At 37.8% G+C, this 17347-nt stretch overlaps 1 pseudogene; it reads right to left on the reverse strand.

Moving 5' to 3' along the window:
- Nucleotides 1-418: 418 nt before the first annotated feature.
- On the reverse strand, nucleotides 419-9654 carry LOC127410147 (radial spoke head protein 3 homolog B-like; annotated as a pseudogene).
- Between the last annotated feature and the right edge of the window lie 7693 nt (nucleotides 9655-17347).

Raw genomic sequence — 17347 nt, forward strand, 5'->3', positions numbered from 1 at the left:
GGTTATCTTTTTATATCCTTTTCCATCTTTATATAGTTCCATTACTTTGTTACACAGGTCTTTTGACAGTTCTTTTCTACTCCCCATGGCTCAGTATCTAGCCTGCTCAGTGCATCCACGTGAGAGCTAACAAACTCATTGATTATTTATACACAGACACTAATTGCAATCTAAAAAGCCACAGGTGTGGGAAATTAACCTTTGATTGCTATCCTTAAATACATTTTTTTGCATGATCAGTCATATTTTCAAAATCAATGGCAAAATTTCACAATTTCTGCCAGGGTATGCAAACTTTTGAGCACAACTGTATAAGGTTAATTGTTAACTTTTTGTTCAAAACATTCCTTTGTTGTTGCACAAACCAGAATGAAACATACTCATTAATTAAACTGATATTGTTTTGGGATCTATTAGTTTATTGTTGCAGCTGAAAGGCCTTAAATCTTTGGTCAGTGACGTCTTGAATGAGCACTGCAGAAGAACAAGGGGAAGTCTAATTATACCCAAAATGAATGTCATCATTGCCTTATAGATCTTAGCAAGATGACCACAGAATTCACTGATTAATCCTAAATTTACATTTTGTTTAGTAGGCAGCAGAAAATCTTTTAAAAAGACTACAATAAGGAAGTTACAGTAACTGAACTTTGCCTGAAAAAGCATTCACTCACTGTCAAGCACTGTTCTAGCCACATATCTCTGTTCCAAAGTATTGATGACTTCTTTCATCAGCCAAGGGAGGAATTTGGTCTCTAAATCTGGAGCAGAGAGAATGAACACTCGTTTAACTTTACAATACATTTGTTCAAGGTGACACTAGACGGAGCAGTATGCGCTACATAATTCTGTGTTTGCTGAGGTTGCATTAAGTCATTTACGATCTTTTAAGATACAAAGACAATTAATATAAATCAGTGTCTCTACTTGTCATGCACACTTACCTCTCTTCACAGGGTCATAGAAATGGCCACTATCCCTCAGACTGGAATAGACTGAGGGCAGCAAGTCAGACAAGTACTGCTGAGCAAATGCTCTTGCAGCAATTTTCTCTGCAGTCTCTTTCTCCTTTTCCAGCACAGCCTTCTTCTGCTTTATCCGGTTCTCCTGCATTTGGAGAAAAACATACACATAAAGATTAATCTGAAGACACATTAATACTGTGAATATACTTTAAACCCAGAGAATTAAATTTGTGTTCAAAAACAAAAGACTGTGGTAAGATTAGGAAAAGCATGTGGCTGTTTAAAATTTGTGTTTCAGACAGAATTTAGTCATCATTCTGTTTATTATTCAATTAATTATTGCTAGTACTATCCCTGCTACCTCCGGACAACATTTTCCTTGAACATACAGTATCATATATACATTTTATCCTAAAATCTTGATATAAAATAAAAAAGACCATGTAATTTGTCAACAACCCTCTTGGCCCAGTTCAACCACCTGCCACCAAATCGTGATTCTCACCTCCTCCACACAGAGGCGCCGTTCCCTCTCCTCTAGCCTCTGTACCTCCACCAGCTCAGCGTCACGGATCTCCTTGAACACCCACTGCTGACCCCTCAAGCTGGCCAGCTCTTCCTCCTCCTCCACTTCCAGCAAGGCCTGCTCTATTGTCTTCCCCACCAACACTTTCAGCACGGGCTGCACCTCCACATCAAAATCAAACAGCTGCGACCAAGACAAACAGCAGCAAAAATGAACAGACTTTAACAGCCCTGAGCTGATTAAAGTTCATTCAAAAATGACAATTTTCTCATCATTTACTCACCCTCATGCCATCGCAGATGTGTATTACTTGCTTTCTTCTGCTGAACACAAATGAAGATTTTTAGAAGAATATCTCAGCTCTGTTGGTCCATATGCAAGTCAACAGTGTCCAAAACTTTGAAGCTCAAAAAAGCACATAAAAGCAAAATAAAAGTAATCCATACGACTCCAGTGGTTAAATCCATGTCTTCAGAAGCAATAGGAAAGGTGTGGATGAGAAGTAGATCGATATGTAAGTCCTTTTTTTTACTAAAAATCTCCAATTTCAAACAGCATTCTTAAGCGCTCTTCTCTCTGAAGAGTTCTCGCATTCTTTGTGCATATCGTTACCCATGGTACTGGGCAGGGAGGAGAATTTATAGTAAAAAGAACTTTAATATTGATCTGTTTCTCACCCACACCTATCATATACTTTATGCATTACTTTTATGTTGCCTTTATGTGCTTTTTTGAGCTTCAAAGTTTTGGACCCTGTTGACTTTCATTGTATGGACCTACAGAGCTGAGATTTGTGTTCTGCAGAAGAAAGAAAGTCATAAACATCTGCGATGGCATGAGGGTGAGTAAATGATGAGAGAATTTTCATTTTTGGGTGAACTATCCCTTTAACAAATATAAACCACAAAGTTTTCACAAACCGTCACTTGCATAGTTACCTGCAAGAATTACTTTAAAGAAATGATTGTATTGTATTAAATAATGTATTACTATTAATTTCCGTTGCATTAATACCGAACAGAGATTTGGGCAAGAAATGCAGAGGGTCTGAGAACTGCAGTATAATGCAAGAAAAAGTCATGCAAAACTGACAACTCAAGAATTCAAACTGCACCTCTCCCTCTTCTATCTGTGTGGCTGCATCTCGTCCAGTTTTTGCTGGAATGAAGAGGGGAGTGGCCGGTTTGTCCAGGAACATGTCTGTTTGGCATTCAACGCTGGCATCCTCTATATGATCACTTAACTCCTCAGATATGTTTCTACAATAAGCATCAGTAAGAGCCTTGATCAGCCTCCTGAATTCTGGTGCTAATCACTGTATTAATCAAACATGTTTACAAGTCCCTGATGCAGACTTTGAGTCCAAGTCAACTCTTTCATGGCCAAAACTAAGTCAAGTCTCATGTCTTTGTATTCAGTTACATCAAAGGATCAAATTTCTGTATAGCGGCTCTCTATACTCTGATGAGCCAAAACATTATGACCACTCACCAGTAACGCGAACAACATTGATCATCTCTTATCAAGGCCACATGTAAAGTTCTGGGTAGATTAAATGGTCAGCAAACAATCAGTTCTCAACATGTTGAATGCAGGAGAAATGGGCAGGAGTAAAGACCTGAGTTACTTTGACAAGGGCCAAATTGTTATTGCCAGATGACTGGGTCAGAGCATCTCTGAGACAGCAAGGCTTGTGGAGTGCTCCCGGTCAGCAGTGGTGAATACCTACTGACAGTGGTCCGATGAGGGACAAACTAAAACTGGCGACAGGGTGTTGGGCTCCCAAAGCACATCGATGCATGAGGACAACAAAGGCTATCCCATCTGGTCCAAACCGACAGAAGGTCTACTGTGGCACAAGTCACAGAAAATTTTACTGATGGTTATGGGAGGAATGTGTCACAACACAAAGAGCATCGTACCCTGCTGCGTATGAGGCTGCGTTGCCGCAGACCGGTCAGAGTGCCCATGATGACCCCTGTCCACCGTCGAAAGCGCCTACAATGGGCACACTAGTGTTGGAACTGGACCTTAGAGCAATGGAAGAAGGTCACCTGGTCCAATGAGTCCCGTTTTCTTTTACATCACATGGATGTGTACGTGTGCGCCGTTTACCTGGGGAAGTGATGGCACTTGTATGCACTGTGGGAAGACGACAAGCTGGTGGAAGGAGTGTGATGCTCTGGACAATGTACTGCTGGGAAACCCTGGGTCCATCCATTCATGTGGACGTCAATTTGATACGTGCCACTTACCTAAACATCGTTGCAGACCAGGTACACCCCTTCATGACAATGGTATTCCCTGATGGCAGTGGCTTCTTTCAACAGGATAATGTGCACACATTATTCGGGAATAGTTTGAGGAACAAGATGAAGTGTCAAGGTGTTGCCCTGGCCTCCAAATTCCCCAGATCTCAATCCGATTGAGCATCTGTGGGATGTGCTGTACCAACAAGTCCGATCCACAGTGGCTCCACCTCGCAATTTACAGGACTTGAAGGATCTGCTGCTATTATCTTGGCGCCAGATACCACAGGACACCTTCAGGGGTCTTGTAGAGTCCATGCCTCGGCGGTTTGGCACTGTTTTGGTGGCAAGCGGAGGACCAATAGCATATTAGGCAGGTGGTCATAATGTTTTGGCTCAGCAGTGTATGTTGCAGGTTAGATTTATAAACCCTGTGGCAGAACAATTAATTTCAATACATTTCCTTATTCACTGAAACTCATACACTGAAAAATGGTGAGTAAAATGTACTTAATTTTTATTTTGCAAGTTTTTGTACACAGTTAAGTAAATTTTAATGATATAAAATTAAGTAAAATCTACTTAATTTCATGACATAATATTAATGAAATGAGGGAGTAAATTTTACTTAAACATACAAATCTGATGTACATGGTATTTAAATAAGCTTAGTAAAATTTAAATGAACATTTTCCTCAAACACTCCCCTATTTGAGCTTTCATTATTAACATGTTAAATAATGTACCACATGACATATGGAAGCTTTCCACAGAAAAGTTCCATGCATCCTATGTAGTCTAATAGACAACATCACCTTGCATTAATGGCAATACAATCACAATACGGAGCTGGGCACGCAGACCGTGCACAAAGCAAGACGATGGAAACCATTTTTTTTTTTTTTTTATCATGAATGGGTAATTTTGAGTAGAAAATGAACTTGAGACTCCACAAAACAAGAACGTAACAACAAAATCAACAATAAAAATGGTTTATATAAACTTGCACGCCATGCAAGCTCATTATTATTCAAGCCTGCGTACTGGAAACAACAGCTTCGAAAAGATAAGTGAAACATACGTATTTATCACAGAAATGTTGTTAAATTAGAAGATACATATGACAAGGTTTTCTACTTTAGGATTGAAATATGATGACACATTTAAAAAATAATAAATAAACATAAATAATATTTACTTATAAGCTAAAGCATTAATTTTTACATGTTTGAATTAAAAACAAATAAAGTATTTACTTAATATTTTGAAGTGCACGCTTTAACTTATTCAATGTAGAAAGTACTTAAAGTGATAGTTCACCCAAAAATGAAAATTCTCTCATCATTTACTCATTCTCATGCCATCCCAGATGTGTATGACTTTCTTTCTTTTGCAGAAAACAAAGATTTTTAGAAGAATCTCTCAGCTCTGTAGGTCCATACAATGCAAGTGAATGGTGACCACAACTTTGAAAATCTAAAAAGCACATAAAGGAAACATAAAACTAATCCATACAGCTCCAGTGGTTTAATCAACGTCTTTTGAAGCAATCCAATCGATTTTGGGTGAGAACAGGCCAGAATGTAACAAAATTGTCACTATAAATCTTGACATCAGCAGTCTCTTTGGCAATTATAATTTCAAGCTTGATTACACTTCCTAGCACCATCTAGTGCTCTGCACATGCGTCAAGAACAAAGAAGTTTAATCGAGCTTGAAATCATGTTAGTGCCTAGACACTGCAAAGACAAGATGTACAGTGAAAAAGGAGTTATATTTTAGTCTGTTTCTCACCCAAAACCAATTAGATCACTTCTGAAGATATGGATTAAACCACTGGAGTTTTATGGATTATTTTTTTTGCTGCTATGTGATTTCTGGAGCTTAAAAGGTCTGATCACAATTCACTTGCATTGAAAGAACTTACAGAGCTAAAATATTCTTCTTAAAATTGTCGTTTGTGTTCTGCAGATGAAAGAAATTCATAAACATCTAGGATAGCATGAGGGTGCGTAAATGATGAGAGAATTTTCATTTTTGGGTGAACTATCCCTTTAATCTTATCTGCTATATTTACTTCACCACAAAATCTTTTTTTCTTTTTCTGTGTACTTATCTACTATAAAAGAGAGGACTGTATATGAGAGTTTAATTGAATCAGAAAATAAATTTTACCTTAAATACCATGCACTTTTAAAATGAATTGTTTATTAATTAGGCACTTTGTATTTGTCCAATCATCAATGTCTTTAAACCATTAAACATTAAACCAGCTGTTGTCATAGTGTTAAAGCACTGCTGTGGAATACAAGTGAAAATTATTGCACATTCTCACAGGAAAAACAACTGCGTGAGAGACCCTCTTTTATCTAGTATTGCGATATTCAGAGAAAATATTTCTCCTTGTGATCAGCAAAGGCTTGTCTTTAATTTGGAGTCTAAATTAAGTCTCAGGTCAACTGTTTACAAGTCTATGGTGAGTCACAGATTAGAATGTGTGTCCATTTTGAGATTTTGAGACTTTTTTTTTCTTCCCAAAACAGTTTGTTACCTGTCTGCACATTTATCTTCCTTCTGGCCTATAGTGGTTCTGGTGTTTTCGGCCCAAAGTGCTCCTTCACCCTTTTCCTGGACATAGCTTTTCTTCTGGCTTCCTGTTGTCTCAGGAATTCAACTGGATCGGGCTGAGATGTTTGAAAAACACATTTATATTAATTTAATGACTTTATTATCATAGTAGCCTACTGTAAGTGCCATCAACATGGAGCAAAAAGTATTGCTAATTTAATAAACAGTGCACAGTACAAAGCTAAATATTTTCTGGATTTTTTCATTAAGCTTTCAGACAACACAAACTGTATCTGTTCTAATCGGAGAGGATTCTAAGCTTTCTGAGTGTAGGAATACTTACAATATGTTGCGCATACGTGTTTCCTCGGACAACACGTCGATCATACATGATGTTTCCATAACTGCCCTGTTCTTCATTTCTGCATCATACAGTGAAGCAAGTTTTATTTAACCAACCTCTGTTTAACCAGACCTCTCTACTGAACAAGATATCAAGATTCAAGAAAAAAGATTCAAACATTTATTTCCATTTAAACTTTTAATTTTATAAAAAAAATAAATAAATAAAAAAAGAAATGTATAGTGTGGTTCTCGCTCTCAGTGGGGCACGTGGTGAGTTGTGCGTGGATGCCACGGAGAATAGCGTGAAGCCTCCAAACGCGCTACGTCTCTGCAGTAACGCGCTCAACAAGCCACGTGATAAGATGCGCGGATTGACTGTCTCAGACGTGGAGGCAACTGAGATTCATCCTCCGCCACCCGGATTGAGGCGAGTCACTACGCCACCACGAGGATTTAGAGCGTATTGGGAATTGGGCATTCCAAATTGGGGAGAAAAGGAGAGAAAGAAAAAGAAAAACATTTATTAATGAGAGAGTGCAACAAAAATCCATCTTCCAAACCATGTCTTTATCCAAATACACTTTGATAATTATTGATATTTTAGAGCTGTCAGGACGGATTTCGTGGGAAATTGCATACATACGTCATTCGCCCGTGTGTGTTGACATCATATCCATACACAGAGAAAATAAGATCCGGCTACTGTAGCATGTGTGTGGGAGTAGCGTGAAGCTGTACGAACAAGAAAAATTGACCATGGATCATTCAAAACGGAAAACCTCCAGGGAATCACCGATTGTAAAAACAAAGAAACCCTGAACAGAGCAGAGGCTACAAGCAAAAAGGGAAAGTGACAGAGTCCGTAATAAAACCCGAATTAACATCGGCTTGGCTTTTCAGATGTGTACAACTCTGAGAAAGGATTTAAAAGCGACCCAGAGATGGCTTTTTTCTTACTCAACACATCTGTGTGTGTGCTATTCACTTGCTAGCACACGTGTGTATTGTTCTTTATAATGGCAGTAGTTTATATAAATAAATCCTTTAGTCCTAGGCTTGCCAAGAACATGTGAGTCTTGAAATTATGTTGACCACTGGTTGGTAACAATGACAATCTGTAAATGAGTTACTACCGTCGTCTATTCGGCCAGAATATCCTGCAGTTCTAAAAACTTTACAGCGTTTGACCTTATCAGACTAGCAATCGTTATGCCTAATGTTAACGAAGGTTGCCTAACTTTTATAACATCATTTATTTCAAAACATCAATGTTTCCAAGTCAAGACAACAGCATAAGATATGGCACTTACCTGCTCAGGTGACATGTTTTCGGATATCCATCTTTTCCTTTTTTTTTTTCATTATTTATTTGTCCATTCACTCTGATAAGATGTCCTGTATCCTTGTGTCCACCGGTGCCTCGAACCACATTCATCAGCGCAGAGGAGCAGAGCCGAAGCACAACTTACGTAATTACCATAACAACGTTCTTCCGCAAGACGCATGCGTAACAAGTGCACAAGTGTGTTTTAGAAAGAAACCTACAAAGTATTTAAGTAGTTAGTACTGTGATTACTTTTTGAATGAATCTGGTTATAATTTTAGTAACTATTTAGTAATTTATAGTGGATTAATTTTTTTCGTACCTTACCCAACACTGATTACTGACGCATGCACAGAGGGCTAGATGGCGCTAGGAAGTGTAATTGAGCTTGTAATCATGTTTGCCAAGGAAACTGCAGATGTCAAAAATTACAGTGAAAAAGGAGTTACATTTTTGTCTGTTATCACCCAAAACCGATTGGACTGCTTCAGAAGACATTGATTAAACCACTGGGTAGGGTTGCACCAGCTGTGCGTAAGTTCTCACGTAAGTTAGGACCTAAAGTTCACACTAAGGGCTTAGTAACTACTAGTTAGTTTGTAACTAAGTCAGTGCTTAATTTGGTTGCACCACCTGTTCTTAAGGCAAGACTTAACTAGTAGGTTGTAAGCTCTCCGTAAAGTAATGCGTAGTCACATAAAATGACATTTACCTGTATTTATCTTATAAGCAGCCTTCAGATTTGTGCACAGAAGTGTTAAAAAGCCGTGAACTTCAATCTGATCTTGTTACGGTTGATGTACAAACCTTGTTTGTTCATGTAACTGTCAGCTGTAATAAATTATATCCCCATTAAAATATGATACATAATAAAATTAGATTTGATAAATAGTATATTTGCCCTGTGTAAATAAATGAGGGGTGATAAATAAATACTAATACAACAGGCTGGAAAAATAGACATTTATTCTTGCTTGTTTTGATTATTCCCCCTGGAATCTAAGCCCCTGCACGCAATGATCTCATGGTGTATAGTGACAAACAGGAAAGTACTGTGGTGGTCTTTGTGCTGCTGTTTAGTGTTTTGGGAGAAAATAAAATCAAAAAGTGCCTTTTACCCTGGGGGGCTTTTAGCCCCTTTGAACTCTACTCCACATCAAGATAAAGCCCTTAAAAAACCTTACCATGGTAATCTATCCGCCAAAATACCACAGTTATAATTCTGAACAAAATTACACAAAATTATTCTGACTGTTCTTACTCTGTTTGAAGGAGAGCCAGTATTAATGTATGTTTTTGGAGTAGAAATAACTTTAACTATAATATTTTGGGGAACATCTTTGGTTAAAACGGTATATTTCTGTAAGGGACATAAAACAGCGTCATTGAGGTGATGAGATATTTACTAAAAGCATGTACAGTAAATTACATGAACAAAAACTATTTTACCAGGACATTGTAAAACTTTCCAAACGGCAAAAATATAGATTTAATCTATTAATACCGCTTAACATGCTTAATATGGGAAAAGATGTAAGTGGATCTGAGGTGTGGAGAGACTCACGGCAGCGGAGGGCTGTTTCTGTATTTAGGGCGGCTGGGAAATGGACGCAGACGGCTGGAAAACGTGTAAACTCCGCTCTGCACCTCATTCTGTGGCTGTAATGTTGAGGTCATTTTCTTATTTTAAACGGAGATTTCAGATATGTAACTTGGGCTGAAATCATTCAGTGTTGGTTGTTGAGTAGTGGGACCACTGATCTATATATATATATATATATATATATAGATCAGTGAGTGGGACTCGTTTCCGCATTTGTTGTCACTGTTGCTGTGGCGACTGAATCCAACAACTGCTGTCCACTTTCTTTACTTGATATCAAAGGCCACATCATCCACAGTTTTAGCAATAAATGCGTTAATAAAATAAAATTTGTATATACTGTATATCGATCTTGCAGTTGAAGTCAGTTTACATACACCGTAGCCAAATACATTTAAACTCAGTTTTTCACAGTTCCTGACATTTAATCATAGAAAACATTCCCTGTCTTAGGTCAGTTAGGATCACTACTTTATTTTAAGAATGTGAAATGTCAGAATAATAGTAGAGAGAATGATATATTTCAGCTTTTATTTCTTTCATCACATTTCCAGTGGGTCAGAAGTTTACATACACCTCCTTAGTATTTGGTAGCATTGCCTTTAAATTGTTTAACTTGGGTCAAATATTTTGGGTAGCCTTGCACAAGCTTCTCACAATAAGTTGCTGGAATTTTGGCCCATTCCTCCAGACAGAACTGGTGTAACTGAGTCAGGTTTGTAGGCCTCCTTGCCGCCACGCTTTTTCAGTTCTGCTCACAAATTTTCTATCGGACTGAGGTCAGGGCTTTGTGATGGCCACTCCAATACCTTGACTTTGTTGTCCTTAAGCCATTTTGCCACAACTTTGGATGTATGCTTGGGGTCATTGTCCATTTGGAAGACCCATTTGCAACCGAGCTTTAACTTCCTGGCTGATGTCTTGATATGTTGCTTCAATATATCCACATATTTTTCCTTCCTCATGATGCCATCTATTTTGTAAAGTGCACCAGTCCTCCTGCAGCAAAGCACCCCCACAACATGATGCTGCCACCCCCATGCTTTAGTTTGGGACACACATATAGATATTTATACGTAGATAACTTATAAGCAGATGTTTCTATGGACCGCGATACGTCAGCGCGTCCGCCATATTGGATAGGTCAAGAGCCGTCCGTCAACACATGAATGTAAATTGACAGATACGGTCTGCAAAAGTCTATTGGCTTTTCCAGCCAACTTTCAGATTATCTGATTTTCCATAAACATTGGGCAATATTTTAGATGTTATAAAAAATCCTGACTTCACTTCTAAAACTTTTTTCATAGCAAACTACATATAAAGTCCTATACAAATAAATATACCTTGGCAAACATACTGAAATGTTAGCACCCAAATCAGTTAATTCATTACATGATGAACTGTTCCCACACAAAGCAGTTTGTACAGCAGTCCGAGGCATGAAAAGGTGTGTTTTAATAGCCTTTGAAATTTAACTGGTTTTCTCCTAGAGAGAAAAGAGCTTTATGACTGGATGCAGCTGTCTTGCTGTAAAACATCAGTTCATGAAAGGATGTTTCTGATCTGTGCTTCAGGTTTTAGGATTCTCCAAAAGACAAAAGATTGAATATGATTGATAAGGTCTGATAATGTGCAGCGTCACAATATTCAGTAGAGAGAGACATGTTCAGGTAGGTAGAGTGTTGCCTTCCAACATATTGTTGACAATAGTATTTTTCACCTTTATTGTAACTAGTGGTTGATGGGACAAAACAACTTTGTAGCTTTCCATTTGGCCCAACCACCTTTTTAGATATGATTGTGATCACACTGTGATTTCTGGGACACTTTCACTTTTGAAAGTACTCTGCGCAAGCTCAACATATTTAGAGTATTTGCTGTGTTGTGTATCAACAAAAATGTATTTGTGTCAAGTTAAATGTGAATCTTGTCACAGGTATTTTTTTATTTTATTACATACTGTTAGCATTCATATTATTCTGGCCAAACCTATTTAAGTTATTCATTCAAGGCCTGTTTTTGAATTGAGAAATTGAATTTTTTGACACTTTCATCAGGAAGTGGTTTTGGGTTCTCAGTCTGAAGAAACAGAAGATTGATGCTGACAGAAATAATTTCATACCCGCAAATGTACACCAAAGATTAGCTCTCATTATAAACAACTCTGTGGTCATGGTTAAATATGGCAAACATACTGTATGCCTTAAGTCACTGCACTGACTCCATAACAGTGTGCATTTATTACAGCATTTTTACAGTGCTACTGTAGAAAAACAAGAACTGCCTAAAGATCAATTGCTGAACTTTTTTTTAATATACATGAACTTACTTCTACATATTTGGCATACACGTTCTTCGTACACTTCAATTACAAGAAATTTTTATTGACTTTGTGTTGTCTCTTGGCGTTTCATGAGCACAGAGGCATATCAGTATGTCCACAGCTTGAAGGTAGGATCTTGTGTATTTATGAATGAAGAACTCTTGTTTTAAAATCTGCCCGCTCTGCTTCCAGTTGTTATGACATCCCATGAACACTTTAAAATGCTCATGATAACTTCTGGCTACTCTATAACCTATAAATCCACTTCGTTAGCTAATTACACTTTAACATCAATACCATAGATATCTACGTATATCCACCTTTTTCCCTGAACGTGGAAGTGTTCCACGATTTGCCTGTTTTAAATTTCCGGTCTCCAGTGTTTTCCGCCGCATCGGCATATATTCTTGGCGGGTAATTACATGTGTAGAAATTGTCAAAAAAACAAAAACATGTGACTCTATAGGAGATGACCGTATTTTTTACAGCGCCTCACCCAATGTTGATGACATGGAGCAATGGTCTGAGGTTAGTTACATTGATATTATTAACTACTTTTGAGTTGTTATGACAGCCAACAACTGCACAAGTTGAGCATGAAATCAATTTTTACTGGATCGTTCGTTTCAGTTAATTTTACAATGCATCTTGAGACCAGAAAAAGAATACAGGCAATTTGAATCACCATGGCACCGGCCAGTGGTTGCTCAGGAAAACTGTGTATAGAAACCACTAGACCGGAAGTTCCAAGACACAATTTTCAAGATGGCTGCACGCTAGTTTCACTGGCGCCTAAGGTGAATACAGTTGCTATGGTGCTCTGGATGGTTGCTAGGTTGTAACATCAAACACCCAATCACTTATAAAAGTCATAGCAACCATCTTCTCATGTAGCCACACGATTTGAGCCATTACTCATGTACAAACGGCATGGGACAAGTTAGATGCCAAAATTTTGTACAGAAGTAGAATTGGGTAAGGGATTTTGGAAAATCAACTAGCGGCCCGTGGGCCAAATTCATCCCATTTAAATTTTTCAGTGGCTCGCGTGAAGTTGTCAGTTATTTCTCATAGTCTGCTTTCCTTATAGTGAAATGTTTTTAAATTTTTACATATGCACTATTACTTAATGTAACCCTTTCATACGTACCAACTGGGCCCGCCGAGTAGCATCGCACATATGTGTTTCTGAAACAGCCAGTTACGTTATAAGCTGCCAGATTCAAATCGGCTTTCACGCCGACACAGGCTGCACTGGTCATACGTCTGTAATTTATATTCGCTCAAACAGTTACTCATACAGTCTTTTAAACCACAGAATAAGATTCTTTTATATACATACTTCCAACTCATCATCAAAGTACCACGAAAAAAGTCAATACATCAAACTTCCTCCGATGCTGCCTTTTGTTTACATTAGTAGCGGTTTTCATTCGTCAAACAAACAGCTACTCAAAGAGTCTTTTCAAGCACATAATGTTTATTTTATGTAACAAACAGCCAAGCTGTCACCAAAGTACCACGATAACAGTTCACAGCTTGTATATGCACAGCCATCATATCTAAACGCGATCTTCCCATTCATACAGCCATTTTCTGCTAATTAGGTGCAGATACGGTTTTCATTCACACAACAGCAACTCAAACAATCTTTTCAGGCATATAATATGTTTGTTTTCTGAAACAGACAGCCAAACTATCACAAAAGCACCACAATAACAGTTTTATACTCGTATACTCACAGTGAAAACATGCTGATCGAGTGCATTTATCCGATGCACGCAGCCAAGTCTGTTTACATTAGCACTTGTAACACACACACACACACACACTCATGTTGGTGCAGCTATCATTATGAGGACTCTCCATAGACATAATGATTTTTATACTGTACAAACTATAGATTCTATCCCCTAACCCTACCCCTACCCCTAAACCTAACCCTCATAAAAACTTTCTGCATTTTTACATTTTCAATAAAACATTGTTTAGTATGTTTTCTTAAGCGATTTGAATTATGGGGACATTAGAAATGTCCTCATAAACCACATTAATAGCACAATACCCTTATAATTACCAGTTTGTAACCTAAAATGTTTTCCTCGTAATCCACCCAAACCACCGCTCACAATGTCTGAGACGTCAAACCGGACTGCTGATATTATTTGTTCATTTGTTTTTTGCAGCTATAAAAATGAAATAAATAAAACAAGTACAGTACAGTAGACATAACCTATTTGTTCACATTTTTACTATATCACATACAGTATATTCTTATGACACAAAACATCAAAAATTTAAATAAAATTCAAAAACATTGTCTACACTCCACCCCCTCTACCAGCTGTGCAGTGTCATAACTTACTCCAGTAGGCACTGCAAGGGAATTTAGAGCCTACTCATGAAAACTCATATTCACTCCAATATAGGGAGCCCCTTACCTAATCCTTTCACTTTCCCTGACCTTATCCATAAGTGGAAGTGATGCACCCTTTTGGAGTTGGCACAACCCCTTTTGGAGTAACCCCACCCTTTTTAGAGGTCTCCTGCCTGCAGCTTTACCTACCTGATTCAAACGCATCAGAACGTGGGAGACCGGAAACGCAAGCTCATGTGAAAAAATTTTGCACTACGCTGTAGAGGAAAATAAAAGTTTGGCAAACTCTGAACACTGAATCTGGATGACAACAAGACGTGTGATCAATAGAAGATCGAAATGTCACAGAACTTTTGGCTCAATTCAAAGAATACATATTTCAAATCTGCATGTATTTATTGTTGCTGTAAAGTGAGTAGACGGTATATTCTTAAATTTGTATATATAATATTATTTGTTATTTGTGATTTATTATTTAAATCCTGGTCTGCTGCAATGTCTGAAATAATTTTGTGTGCTCAAAGCCTAGTGTGACCGGTGCTTAACACCCGCTCGAGCACCCATGGGGAAGGCTAAGCACCAACGGGACTTTTAAAACTGAAAGATTGACAATTATGTCACACATTCTCTTCAGTGTGGGATGGGTGTTCAGGCACCTATGGCTGAGAGGACGATTTTTAGTGAATAACATTTTTGAGCTTATTTCCAGAATACAGTCACATAGTTGGGCTTGGCCTCCATAGCGCAACAAAGTATGACGGCCACAAATTGCAGTAGTGAAATTTCCATTTTGCAATTATTGAGCCTGATTTTTGATAATTGTAACTGTTTTTAACAGATGTCCGTTTCGGACTACATCGTTATTTTTATTTTATTTTATTATTAAATTATTAAATTTATTATTAAATACTATTGTTCCCTATTTAGATTTGTTTGTTAATCCTATACTTATATAGTGAATAGTCACTTATTGGTCATTAATTTTAATGTTACTTTAATTTTACCATTAAAGTATTCATTGCATAAGTGCTTATTCATCACTGTATAATGGACACAGCCATAGCAACAGAGCGCAAACCGCTGTGTTATGTAACTAAGAGACTTCTGTCCATGAGCACATGCTACCATTCACAGTTTCATTATGTAACATTTGTCCCTTGCTTTGTCTCTATCACTGTTAATAAGTATTCTCTATTAATTAACCTCTGTTGGCTTGCATTACTTGTAGTAAATTTTGGAAAGGATGAAGTCATAACCTGCGTAGCATTTCCACTTTTTCAGGTGAACTGTACAAATATGTTACAAAAGAAATACTTTGCTTGCTGATTATTATGAGACCTTCATGCAAACCAAGTTACTCTGGATATCCTAGCATGCACATATGGTATTGTAGTCTGGAAGATATTCCCTGCTGAAAAAAACAGCATTGCTGGTCACCAACATATTTTGTGTATGGGATGATGGACCCCAGTTTCATTTGCCGGTGTACCCATCTTCTTAACTAGCTTAAGCCAACAGCTCACAGTCCTGTTTTTCATCGTGCTGGTGTGAACACTACAGGACGGTAGTGTATCAACGACACAACCATTTGCCCCCAAATGAGGCCATGTGTACACTGGTATTAAGATGCGTTTTGGGTGATCCGATCACAAATGTACAAGTGAGACACATCACGGTTACACCTGGTAATCTCTTCTGACCACTTGTGTTCAGATTTCGAGGAGAGTCTCATATTTCATGAGAACATACATCAATCATTATGTCTGTGCTTAACTAAATTATAATCAAGCACAAATTTTTTTTTCGCAAACATGATGTTTAGAGCCGAGTTATCTGAGTTATTTTAGTGCAGTACCTGTAACTGAGCTTTTAATGTGCATGCTGCATGTATCTGTGTCCCTATTGTGCATGTTCATGCATTTGCTTTTTTATATTTTCCAATCGTATGCTTATTTCCCTCTAAATCTGCACGGAACCTCTAAACAGGGACGGATTAATGCACGGGCCTACCGGGCATTTGCCCAGGGCCTCTGACCAGCAGGGGGCCCTGGCGAACTGCAGAAACTTTACATTAAACAGAATTTTATTAACATTTTTTTTTTTTTTCAAATTACTATTTTACAGCAACAGAGCAATGTTGAATATTATCATATGATTCGTTTGGCAATTGTTATTCATTTATAATTGTCAATTAATAATAAATAGGCCTTATGCTGCTTAGTCAGAGCCTTCTGGCTTAGTTGTGAGGGGCACCTAGTGGTGAGGGGAAATAATTGCGTTATACGAGCGTTAAGCAACACGTTTTTTCAAAGTAAACAAAATGAACTGAAAAGTCACAACTGGATCTATTTAACAAAAAACAAAGCAACTTACTTTCTGTAGTTGCTATAAAAAGTGAACTGGTGGGAGAACCGAACTTTAATGACGTTGTGGAAGACTTTTCTTGAAGGGAAGCAATAGAGAGACCCATCAGCTAAGGTACGAACACTGTTTATTTTTCTGAGCTTGTTGATATGTTGCTAGTGTTTATTGTCTTATGATAGCATGATCTGGAGTGGCTTTAAATCTATAGTGGATACTGATAATAAATGTAATAGGCCGGTTTGTTGTCTTCGTTAAAATGCGGTGTGATGTGTACATTTTCACCAGTCGTGTATTCTTGTCATTAAATGCTGTTTAAAGGCTGATACACATGTAAACAACGCTGAGGAAAATGTGCTGCTACTGGTGGATCTTTGACATCCATTCATCTACATTACACTTGAAGATCACGCTGCGACATGATAAAGATCACTCTGATTACATTATAATTAGCCATTTCTACACTGCATGTGCGCGACAGCACCTTTGAGATAAATGGGAGAGATATTTGTCACGTTTTGACGTGCCACTCATTTCCAGAGCATCAAGAAGTGTAAAGGCATCCATGCCCAGGGTATCTCGATGTCTTAATCCGTCCCTGCCTCTAAATTGGCACTACAATGCCCATGTTTACGTATATTTGCTCTAATTTGAAAAGGTTTTTTTTTTTTTTTTAAATAAAAACTGCTGAAAATAATAAAGA

This window comes from Myxocyprinus asiaticus, chromosome 19, assembly GCF_019703515.2.
Source record: "Myxocyprinus asiaticus isolate MX2 ecotype Aquarium Trade chromosome 19, UBuf_Myxa_2, whole genome shotgun sequence".
Lineage (NCBI taxonomy): Eukaryota > Metazoa > Chordata > Actinopteri > Cypriniformes > Catostomidae > Myxocyprinus > Myxocyprinus asiaticus.